Here is a 13,361-nt window from a genome sequence, read left to right on the forward strand (position 1 = left end):
AGCTGCAACTGATGAAGGACAAAGAAAAAGGTTTGCAATTTAGGGTTGGATATTTACGTACATGTCTTCCTCCACTCTCCAGGACCCTTTGAACCGTGTCAGCCCCTGGCCACTAGATTGGCACGTGGCAGCGCTCGAGTAGCCGCTGTGATTGCCGTAGGGCGTCGCTGCTCCTGTAGCCGGGGAAGCCAGGGGATCCATCTTGCTGATCCCACCAGAAGCCCTTGATCCAGCACCCGGGACGACAACCACCCCGGCTGGAGCACCACCATCAATATGGACGAAGTGTTGTGCAACTCCGCCATGGCCGGAGCTCGTGTAGTGGTTCCCAGCCGCCGAGGCCGCCATGTCCCAATCCAAACAAGGACTCCCTTCAGCCATCAGCGCAGCCTCCAAGGTCGGATCAGAACAATGGCAGCAGGAATGCTTGCAGTAGAGATGGGGCAAGGAAAGCAAGAAGCAGGGGAGTAGTCTCTGGCTCTTCTGCGGGAGAAATGCCTGTATCAGAGACGGATCGAGGGGCCTGCGCCTGATATAGAAGGGGACGGAGCCCCATGCCCCCATCGGCCCGTCCATTCTCTTGCCCCCAACTCCTCATCAGGCGGCCAAGAGGTGTCCCACATGGCAATAGCGTTCCGACTATAGGTTTTCAAGTTCGATGTGGACCCTGTGCACCGGGAGTACGCAGTCTCAGGAGAGGTTTGCGTGGTCCAGGTTGGGTAAGACGTGTCGGTACACATATGCTGAAGCACAACACTCGTGCCCGTATGGAGGTATGCGCGCAAATTCAGGGGAAACGGAACGCTTGTTGGCGTCCTTCGTGATCATTTGCAGTTAAGTACAGGGTGTATTTGGATATAGCATGATAAATGTTCTAGATGTACACTACTCCGCATTTCCATTTTTTTGTTATTACACACGCGGTTTCTATAGAGTGCAAAGGCTATGCAGGACTGCTGGGGACTCGAACAGCCTCGTAGTTCGAGGCTCATGGATGTTAACTAGATGCTGATGCACGCTTCATTGCGCTAATTTTCACTATCACGCCTACTTGTGTAATTTTTTTAGTTGGATTACGTGTGTTGCGCTATTTGATTTTGTGTCCTTCGATTGAAGATCCGATGAGTGCAGAAGTTGTGGACGGTTGTGGTTGTTCCATTTTACATGTATGATATTTGATTCGATGTTAATCGTGGCACGCGTGTGAGCCGCGAGTGGCCTTCTAGGTGACATATGATCCAGGGAAATCTACACGCATGCCACACACAGTCACACACTATGGATTCAAGTGGCTGAAACAACATACATCCTCTTACAAACAGGACCAAGTCATCCAATCCACCTTTGATGCACGAAATAGCACACTTTGCAGGTAGCTTAGTATCATTAGAGAGGAGTTTGATAGTTTATATCAACAAAAAATTATTTACAGTAGAACACCCTGGATGCATTTATGGGCAACCATCAATGGCCGAATCGCTAATATCGACTACAAGTGGCTTGTTCAGTTGGCGACCATCGGTCCATGCACATGGCACCTTAATTGTTTTATGGACAATAGTCTACTGGTGTTTGGTGGCCTGGATGATCAACCTGCCCTAGAAACATACTTTGCTCGACTGATTAATTTCAGCAAGTTGCAAAATAAAAAGACCCGCTCTGCCAGTTCCAACAGGAAACAAAAACCCACAAAGCAAAAAAGGAAGTACTTTTAGCAGGAGAGTTATCATAACTAGATGCACACGTAGCTCTCATCAATTAAATATGAAAAGAACATTTAATGTGAATAAGTTGGTGTGGTATATGAGGATATGTTCACTGTTCATATCTATTTATATTTGAAAGTAAGTTCCGTGGATAGCATGGTACACTTTTTAGATCCAAATAAAATAGCTATCAAGTTTTTGCCAAATGCAGAAACCATTCCCTGAAAACACCGTCTCATGTAGGAAATAAAAATAGGGATTAGTTGAGTACTGGTTTGTAACAAATTGTGCAATATGAAATAAATAAATACTTAGACAAAGTGGTGGTCCATCTGGAAAAGATACGTCAACTATAAACTAAGAAGTAAGCAAATATTTTTTGACTTTAGGGAGCGTGAAGGTATAAGAGTGACAGAAAAAGTTAGGAAATACCACTGGTAAATTCGGATAAACTATCAGATGCCACCAAATTTTTGAATCTTAATTGTAGAACATGTGAAGAAATACAGCTGAAGCACCAATTTATGTATGACTTTTTTTAGAAATGTAGGAGAACTCCGTCCTCTGCATCTGGATGATGCATGCAACCACTTTATTAATTATTCAAACAAGATCTTACAAAGTCATACAACAGTAAGACTAAAGTCACATCTAGGCAAACATCTGTCGCTACTCCTATCCAGTTGATGAAGGGGTTCCTGATAGTCCGGGCCTAATACCAAACAGACCTTGCAGCCAAACCTAACATCTAAGACCCGAGGTCCCAACCAGGACGCCTGCCGGGTATGGAGCACCCACCAGTCCGGTGCACTCTTCAACCAGGACGCCTGCCGGGTATGAGGCCGCCGCAGCCACCTGCCGCCAATCCATCTTCAGTGTTGTACTGTTGCATCTACCTTGCCCGGTCTAGCTGCCGTCGACGCCACCACGACGCCAGACAACGCCACCATCCCGCGCTCGTCCATCATCACACGCCCACCGGCGAGACCCCGCTGCTCCATGCCGCTGAGACCCGCTGTTGTCGATATGCGAGATGCCACGCCGCTCCTTCTCTTGTCCCCTCCAGCCAGCACTTGCTCCAAAACGATGCCCCCACGAGGGAGAACGACATCGAAAACGTCGTCATCGTCCGATCCGGTAGACCCAAATCTAGGGTTTTCCCCGGAACCTCCTGATCGGGTTGACGTGACCTGCAACGACAATGCCTCGAGAAGGGAACGATGTCCGAGACACCGCCATCGTCCGCCATGACCGCAGTCAAGCGCGATTTTCACCGGAAGCCATGTCGTCCCGATCTCACGGCTGGCTGGAACCGAGCGGAGCGTCGCCACGAAGACGTATGCCGCCGTCGGTAATCCGGCGGAGATCCATCATCTCCTCACCAGTCCCTCCACGCACTACTGGTCGGCGGAAGGCCACCCCACGGCGGATCCAATCGGGGCGTTGGATCCGCAGCCACCGCCGTCACCATCTCCGCACAGATCAACCAACCCCGCGCGGAAGGGGCGTTGCCACCGCCGCCGTCCATCTCAGGGCCGCTGCTCCACCGGCTATGGTGCTTCGGCCACCGCCGCACGGCATGAGGTCGCCGCCCTAGCCGCCGCCTTCAGACTCCCACAAGAGGTGCCGCCCCTGCCGCCTCAGATGGGATCCCGCAGCATCCACCCGCCAAGGTGCCTTCGGCGCCGGGCCCGCCGCCAGCGTGGCCCCCACCGACGGCAGCGGGGACGGAAGGAGGCGCAAGGGGCGGCCTACGGCGCTAGGGTTCAGGGGCCCCTGGCGTCGCCTAGGGGGACGCGACGCGAGGGGACTTGGACGAGCGGCCAGAAGATCCCGTATAGTACGCCTCCACAAAGTAGTACAAAAATAAATACCTGACAATTACAAATAAATACTACTCTTATATTACTGATTTATTCTCAATCTAATTACTAGTTCGTTCATGTTTTCCCTTTTACTCATGTTCATCGTGGCACGCAATTAACATCCTATATAGTTTGTACACGAATCATTAATGCAGTATATAGAAGTTTCCTAACACTAAACCTCACATAAGTGAGGGCTACTTTTAATTATTTCCATTATAATTGTATGTATCATGACTAAAGAATATAACAAACCAACTTCAAATCAGATCAACGGCGGGTATAGACGGACAAAGATGACATGTTGGTACCTGTTGGCAGATGTCTAATGTCTTAACTTTCCAGATTCAGTCTCATTTATAATGTATTGTTGCAGGTGTAAGTTGCAATACCAACAGATAAAGTGTCCTGGAATTTCAAATAAATTCCAGGTAAAATAGGATTTCAATAGATAAAAAAGGTGAGGATACCAACACAAACTGTTTGTTTAATTTATTTTAAAGAATAAAATTGCATATAGCAGAAGACACATTCTATACATAACTTTCCAGAAGAAAAACCGGAGGAAATGTGCCTACCTTATAGAACTATCATAGGCATATCATATCTATCACTTTCTCTGGTTGTATCATGTCTTGTTGTTTACTCTAAATTCAACACAACATTCATACATTGCCCATGAGGCCATGATAAGGCTGGAGCATGAAGATAAAATCTGTAAAGAATCTGGTGTAGAGAGGGATCTGACGGAAGAGGCGGGCGGAAACTCGTAGAGCTTCCAAGTGAGAGGGTGGAGATTTGAAGGCGAAATCTCCGAAGTGGAAAAGGTAGGAATCCTTTCGAGAGCAAAATCCAAGACAACCGAATGATAAGGGCAATAATAAGGTACTAGGAAAAAGATAGTGATGAGATCTGGCGACTCCGAGGGCGATGCGCCCACGCCAGCCACGTCGTCGGGGCTTCGCCTCCGTCCCCGCCGACGAGCCCCCTGATTTCGACCACCAACGCCGCCCCCTCCGCCACCTGCTCACCGACCCCTCCGGCAGCCTCGCCGACGCCCTTGAGGGTTCTCTAGGCCGACCTTGCTGAGGCAGCGGACCGGGAGGTGGACCTCCCCATCTAGCGCCGCGACCGCACCCGCTCCACCCTGTAGCCTCCTGGTGCAGACCATCGAGGATGGCGGCTCCGCCGCCATCTCGCGGTCCCGTCGGAGTGTTTGGCTGCCAGCGGGACAAGGATCAGCCTTGCACGGGGGTAGGGGCTGCCGTCGCCGCTCATGTGGAGTGGCCGGCCGATGCAACCTGGGTCCTGCCTAGTCCCCTTGGCGAATCAACAGGGCATGCCCCACCGTCCGAGCTCCGGCTTCTGCGCTGACTACCGGATCCCTGATGCCGCTCCAGGTGACCTCCAGCCATCGATCCCCCTCTCACCCGTTCATAGTTGCACTTGGATCCTCTCCCCTCCAAGTCTGCGTCGCCTCGGCCTTGAGACATCCCAGGTTGTCCCTGCATCAACCTCCGACGGTGACCGGTGGTGCCCCCACCCCTGGGCCTCGCGGTGATGGGCTGGCCTCGCTCGGGCCCTTCGGTTGGGCAAACCATATTTGGCGCTGCATTAAAGGACATTTTGCTAACGGGCGCCTGTAGCGCACGCACCCGCTGCTGCAATTGGGCCAGCCCAGTTGCCTTCCTTCCCTGCTTCTGGAAAAACAGAAAACTGAAAACAAAGGGTGGGAAACACTGTTCTTACACGAACACGTCACCGTGTACCTTCAATGCCGAGGGTGATGCACCACAGCTCACGTCGAAGGAGACCCGTCCGCAAGCACGGAACACAAGCAATCCGGCGGGTGCTTTTGAGGACCCAAAACCCCATATGCCTGGGAGGGAAGCTGTCAGGGCGCGCGGCGGCTATGGGCTGCTGTAGGTCGACCTGATCGCCCCTAGGGCCTCGAGGTTCGCCGCCCTGCAATGAAGAAGAACGAGGAAGAAGAAGAACATGGGAGAAGATAAAAGTAAAGGTAAAAGATGATAGATTGATTTGTCGATTATCTGTTGTTCAATCGGTCGTCGCCTCTCATCTATTAATGAGGCGGCTGGACTTCCTGTACAACAAAAGGACTCCAAATCACGTACAAATCTTTCCAAAATTAACCGAACTCGGACTTAGGTAAGTCTGAGACAGCAGTTCGGTTTTTAGGTACCACAGGCCACAAACGATATCGGATGAAGATGATCCGAAAAGCAAATTTGACCGTTTCGATGAGACGAACAACTCTCATGTTGAACATTTTTTCATCAGAGGCCATCTTGAGGGGGTTTTCGGCTGTTTTCCGAAGTCTGCGGTAGAAAATTCCAAAACCCGGACAAACATCTCCGGAGTGTCCAGCCATCCTCGGAGAAATCCAATACCTAGATGATCATTCCCGGAGTGTCCGGCCATCCTGATGTAGCCGCACATTTTCGGCTCTAACTTTTGCATACGAACTCCAATTGAGACGTTTTTTATATCAAAATCAACCGCTTTAACGAGACGCACTAGTTTCATGTTGAAACTTTTTCTATTTAAGGCCATCTTAATTAGGTTTCAAGCCATTTTTTAATCTGGTGTCAACATGAGCATATCTGAACTTGTCATAACTTTTGCATCCGAGCTCCATTTTAGACCATCTTCATATCCATTTTGATCTTCTCGAAGAGAGCCATCCCATGCTGACTTTCAATAATAAGTTTGAATTAATCTTGACATAGCTTCAAGCTACTCTTTATGATTGTGTCACTTTTGAGCGTCAACACATGCCCCTCTGTTTTTCGGCAAAGCTAGCGTGCCAAAAAATAACTTGTACCGTGTTGGTTCTAAGGAAGATGTCAACACTCCATCAGCCATTTATATGCTTAGGGCGATAATTATATATCGGCCATCATTTTTTTGAATCCTTGATGCAAACTTGAGCGAAACCTTCGCAACTTCATTAACAATCCGATGATAAAGTTCCATAGATATGTATTTCAAGGTCATCCTTCGAACCATATTGTTCACCCTTTTGCTAGGATTTTGTAGATAAACAATAAACTTTCGCCAATCCTTACTTTTGCCTACATAAAAATTTCATTACTGGCCGAAGCTGTGGACTTCGGTTCGACCTTACCTATGTTGACGAGACTAAGGATCGGCTATTGAGAGAAATGCAATACACCATGATTAACATAGTAGCTAGATGCTTGTTGTGCCAACTCCTTGGAATTGTCATGTCTAAATATATGAACAATTATAAAGCAACCCAAGGTAAATTTTTCACCTAGACATACCCCAAGATAAACTATAAGTGAAAGTACTTGTGAGTCATGAGATGCATAGAAGTAACAATCTAGATTTGGAAGTGAAGAAACAACTTTCCGAATATATAGAAATTTTAGTGGATCAAAATGTAGTAAAAATAGACTTTTAATTACCGCTCAAGACAGATGAGACTGCTAGACGAGTTGTGGATGGAGGCTGAGCAGTCCAATCTTCCACGGCCTAACTTGGTGGCGGAAGACACCTACGGCGGCGGCGGGAGGAAGATGTCCGCGGCCGGCGTGACGACGACGACGGAGAAGTCGTGGTAGCAAAGCGCTCATCTCCGGTGATGACGGAAGCTAGCGATGGCGCTAGGGTTTGAGCAAGATGGCGAGGGGAGTAGGAAATAATGACCGTAGGGGGGTTGAGTATTTTAAGGAGGGGAGCAGCACAATGTAATTCCTCAGCTTCCCCTGGTGGTTCACATCAGAGGGACACATTGAGGGAGTCCTGGATTAGGGGGTCCTCAGACAGCCGGACTATATCCCTTGGCCGGACTGTTGGACTATGAAGATACAAGATTGAAGACTTCGTCCCGTGTCTGGGTGGGACTCTCCTTTGCGTGGAAGGCAAGCTTGGCCGTTCGGATATGTAGATCTCCTCCCTTGTAACCGACTTTGTGTAACCCTAGCCCCTCCGGTGTCTATATAAACCAGAGGGTTTTAGTCCGTAGGACAACAACAATCATATCATAGGCTTGCTTCTAGGGTTTAGCCTCTTCGATCTCGTGGTAGATCAACTCTTGTAATACTCATATCATCAAGATCAATCAAGCAAGAAGTAGGGTATTACCTCCATCGAGAGGGCCCGAACATGGGTAAACATTGTGTCCCCCGCCTCCTGTTACCATCCGCCTTAGACGCATAGTTCGGGACCCCCTACCCGAGATCCGCCGGTTTTGAGACCGACATTGGTGCTTTCATTGAGAGTTCCACGCTCAAGTCCCTCAGTTTTTGAGAACCAAGGTATCAATCCAGTAGGAGGCCACGCTCAAGTCCCTCGTACTTGCACAAAACGATAGCTACTCGCAACCAACGCGATTAGGGGTTGTCAATCCCTTCACGGTCACTTACGAGAGTGAGATCTGATAGATATAATATTTTTGGTATTTTTGGTATAAAGATGCAAAGTAAAAAGTAAATGCAAAGTAAAAAGTAAATGCAAAGTAAAAAACCAAAGCAAGATTAAAGTAATGGAGATTGATATGATGAGAATAGACCCGGGGGCCATAGGTTTCACTAGTGGCTTCTCTCAAGAGCATAAGTATTCTACGGTGGGTGAACAAATTACTATTGAGCAATTGACAGAATTGAGCATAGTTATGAGAATATCTAGGCATGACCATGTATATAGGCATCACGTCCGTGACAAGTAGACCTAAAAGATTTTGCATCTACTACTATTACTCCACTCATCGACCGCTATCCAGCATGCATCTAGAGTATTAAGTTAAAAACAGAGTAACGCCTTAAGCAAGATGACATGATATAGAGAGATAAATTCATGCAATATGAAATAAACCCCATCTTGTTATCCTCGATGGAAACGATGCAATACGTGCCTTGCTGCCCCTTCTGTCACTGGGTAAGGACACCGCAAGATCGAACCCAAAGCTAAGCACTTCTCCCATGGCAAGAACTACCAATCTAGTTGGTCAAACCAAACGGATAATTCGAAGAGACTTGCAAAGATAACCAATCATACATAAAATAATTCAGAGAAGATTCAAATATTATTCATAGATAGACTTGATCATAAACCCACAATTCATCGGTCTCAACAAACACACGGCAAAAAGAAGATTACATCGAATAGATCTCCACAAGAGAGGGGGAGAACTTTGTATTGAGATTCAAAGAGAGAGAAGAAGCCATCTAGCTACTAACTATGGACCTGAAGGTGTGAGGTAAACTACTCACACTTCATCGGAGGGGCTAGGATGATGTAGAAGCCCTCCGTGATGACGACCCTCTTCCGGCGGAGCTCCAGAACAGGCCCCAAGATGGGATCTCGTGGATATAGAAAGTTGCGGCGGTGGAATTAGGTTTTTGGCTCCAGTTCTGATCGTTTGGGGGTATGTAGGTATATATAGGAGGAAGAAGTACATCGGTGGAGCACCAAGGGGCCCACGAGGCAGGGGGGCGCGCCCTAGGGGGGGGGGGCGCCCCCCACCCTCGTGACCTCCTCTTTGACTCCCTGGAGTAGGGTCCAAGTCTCCTGGATCACGTTCAGTGAGAAAATCACGTTTCCGAAGATTTTATTCCGTTTGGACTCCGTTTGATATTCTGTTTCTCCGAAACACTGAAATAGGCAAAAAAACAACAATTCTGGGCTGGGCCTCCAGTTAATAGGTTAGTCCCAAAAATAATATAAATGTGGAAATAAAGCCCAATATAGTCCAAAACAGTAGATAATATAGCATGGAGCAATAAAAAATTATAGATACGTTGGAGACGTATCAGGCATCCCCAAGCTTAATTCCTGCTCGTCCTCGAGTAGGTAAATGATAAAAAGAGAATTTTTGACGCGGAGTGCTACTTGGCATAATTTCAATGCAAATCTTCTTAATTGTGGTATGAATATTCAGATTAGAAAGATTCAAGACAAAAGTTTATATTGACATAAAAATAATAATACTTCAAGCATACTAACAAAGCAATTATGTCTTCTCAAAATAACATGGCCAAAGAAAGTTATCCCTACAAAATCATATAGTCTGGCTATGCTCCATCTTCACCACACAAAGTATTTAAATCATGCACAACCCCGATGACAAGCCAAGCAATTGTTTCATACTCTAACATTTTCAAAACTTTTTCAATCTTCACGCAATACATGAGCGTGAGCCATGGATATAGCACTATAGGTGGAATAGAATGGTGGTTGTGGAGAAGACAAAAAGGAGAAGATAGTCTCACATCAACTAGGCATATCAACGGGCTATGGAGATGCCCATCAATAGATATCAATGTGAGTGAGTAGGGATTGCCATGCAACGAATGCACTAGAGCTATAAATGTATGAAAGCTCAACAAAAGAAACTAGTGGGTGTGCATCCAACTTGCTTGCTCACGAAGACCTAGGACACTTGAGGAGGCCCATCATTGGAATATACAAGCCAAGTTCTATAATGTAAAATTCCCACTAGTATATGAAAGTGATAACATATGAGACTCTCTATATGAAGAACATGGTGCTACTTTGAAGCACAAGTGTGGAAAAAGGCATAGTAGCATTGCCCCTTTTTATTTTTTTATTTTTTGGGCCTTCTTTTTTTTTCTTTGGCCTTTCTCCCTTTTTTGGGACAATGCTCTATTGAATGATGATCATCACACTTTTATTTATTTACAACTCAATGATTACAACTCGATTCTAAAACAAAGTATGACTCTATATGGATGCCTCCGGCGGTGTACCGGGATATGCAATGAATCAAGAGTGACAAGTATGAAAAAATTATGAACGGTGGCTTTGCCACAAATACTATGTCAACTACATGATCATGCTAAGCAATATGACAATGATGAATGTGTCATGATGAACTAGATGGTGGAAAGTTGCATGGCAATATATCTCGGAATGGCTATGAAAATGCCATAATAGGTAGGTATGGTGGCTGTTTTGAGGAAGGTATATGGTATGTGTATGATACCGGCGAAATGTGCGCGGTATTAGAGAGGCTAGCAAAGGTGGAAAGGTGAGAGTGCGTATAATCCATGGACTCAACATTAGTCATAAAGAACTCATATACTTATTGCAAAAATCTAGAAGTTATCAAAGCAAAGTATTACGCGCATGCTCCTAGGGTGATAGATTGGTAGGAAAAGACCATCGCTCATCCCCGAGTGCCACTCATAAGGAAGACAATCAATAAATAAATCATGCTCCGACTTCATCACATAACGGTTCACCATACGTGCATGCTACGGGAATCACAAACTTTAACACAAGTATTCTTTAAATTCACAACTACTCAACTAGCATGACTTTAATATTATCACCTCCATATCTCAAAACAATTATCATGTTTCAATCTTTTCTTAGTATTCAACACACTCAAAAGAAAGTTTCACAAATCTTGAATACCAAGCATATTATTATTAAGCAAATTACCATGCTATTAGGAGACTCTCAAAATAATTTAGGTGAAGCATGAGAGATCAATAGTTTCTTTAAAACAAATCCACCACCGTGCTCTAAAAGATATAAGTGAAGCACATAGAGCAAAATTATAACGCTCAAAAGATATAAGTGAAGCACATAGAGCAAAATTATAACGCTCAAAAGATATAAGTGAAGCACATAGAGCAAAACTACTTAGCTCAAAAGATATAAGTGAAGCATATAGAGCATTCTATCAAATTTTAATTCATGTATGGCTCTCTCAAAAGGTGTGTACAGCAAGGATGATTGTGGCATACTAAGACACAAAGACAGAAATAATACAAGACGCTCCAAGCAAAACACATTAGGCACCCCAGGCTTTACACTTTATGCTTCCGGCTCGTATGTTGTGTGGAATTGTGAGCGGATAACAATTTCACACAGGAAACAGCTATGACCATGATTACGCCAAGCTATTTAGGTGAGACTATAGAATACTCAAGCTTAGGCTCTTGCCACTCCTTGTTCCATGATCCAAAAGAATTCACCCAAAACTTGAAAACTTCACAACACAAAACTCAAAATAGAAAACTCGTGAGCTCCGTTAGCGAAAGAAAACAAAAGACCACTTCAAGGTACTGTAATGAAATCATTCTTTATTTATATTGGTGTTAAACCTACTGTATTCCAACTTCTCTATGGATTATAAACTATTTTATTAGCCATAGATTCATCAAAATAAGCAAACAACACACGAAAAACAGAATCTGTCAAAAACAGAACAGTCTGTAGTAATCTGTAGCTAGAGCAAGATCTGGAACACCAAAAATTCTAAAATAAATTGCTGGACGTGAGGAATTTATCTATTAATCATCTGCAAAAAGAATTAACTAAATATCACTTTTCAAATAAAAATTACAGCAGTTCTCGTGAGTGCTAAAGTTTCTGTTTTTTACAGCAAGTTCAACACGACTTTCCCCAAGTCTTCCCAACGGTTATACTTGGCACAAACACTAATTAAACACAAAAAACACAAAAAACATAGGCTAAATAATTTATTTATTACTAACCATGAGCAAAAAGCAAGGAATAAAAATAAAATTGGGTTGCCTCCCAACAAGCGCTATCGTTTAACGCCCCTAGCTAGGCATAAAAGCGAGGATAGATCTAGGTATTGCCATCTTTGGTAGGCAATCCATAAGTGGCTCTCATGATAGTTTCATATGGTAATTTTATTTTCTTTCTTGGAAAGTGTTACATGCCCTTTTTTAATGTAAATTGAAAGCTAATATTCCCTTCCTTCATATCAATAATCACACCAACCGTTCTAAGGAAAGGTCTACCAAGAATAATAGGGCAAGAAGGATTGCAATCTATATCAAGAACAATGAAATCTACGGGCACATAATTCCTATTTGCAACAATAAGAACATCATTAATCCTTCCCATAGGTTTCTTAATAGTGGAATCCGCAAGATGCAAGTTTAGAGAGCAATCATCAAAATTACGGAAATCTAGCAAATCACACAAAGTCTTGGGAATAGTAGAGACACTAGCACCCAAATCACACAAAGCATAAAACTCATGATCCTTAGTTTTAATTTTAATAGTTCGTTCCCACTCATCATAGAGTTTTCTAGGGATAGAAACTTTCAACTCAAGTTTTTCTTCATAAGATTGCATCAAGGCATCAACAATATGTTCGGTGAAGGCTTTATTTTGACTATAAGCATGTGGAGAATTTAGCACGGATTGCAACAAGGAAATACAATCAATTAAAGAGCAACTTTCATAATTAAATTCCTTGAAATCCAATATAGTGGGTTTAGCAACATCTAGATTTTTATTTCTTTCAATCCCACTTTCATCAATTTCATCATTAAGATCTAAATACTCCGAATTTTTAGAACGCCTTCTAGGTAAAGGAAGATCATATTCAGTTTCATCAAGATTCATATTGCAAAACAAAGATTTAATAGGGGACACATCAATAACTTTTAGATCTTCATCTTGATTTTCATAGGAATTGGAGGAACACGCTTTAATAAAGGCATCTTTGGAAGCACGCATCCTAGCGGTTCTTTCCTTGCACTCATCAATGGAAATTCTCATGGCTTTGAGAGACTCATTGATATCATGTTTAGGAGGAATAGATATAAGCTTTAAAGAATCAACCTCAAGAGAAATTCTATCAACGTTTCTAGCCAAATCATCAACTTTAAGAAATTTCTCCTCAAGCAAAGCATTAAAATTCTTTTGTGAATTCATAAATTCTTTAACACTATTCTCAAATTCAGAGGGCATCTTATTATAATTTCCATAAGAGTTGTTGTAGGAATTCCCATAA

The 13,361-nt window shown here is 44.3% G+C and overlaps 1 pseudogene; it reads right to left on the reverse strand.

Annotated features, from left to right (window-relative positions):
* LOC125532743 overlaps positions 1–381 on the reverse strand; it is a 42,007-nt pseudogene extending 41,626 nt beyond the window's left edge.
* Positions 382–13,361: the final 12,980 nt, after the last annotated feature.

The sequence above is a fragment of the Triticum urartu genome, chromosome 1, assembly GCF_003073215.2.
Source record: "Triticum urartu cultivar G1812 chromosome 1, Tu2.1, whole genome shotgun sequence".
NCBI classification, from domain to species: Eukaryota; Viridiplantae; Streptophyta; class Magnoliopsida; order Poales; family Poaceae; genus Triticum; species Triticum urartu.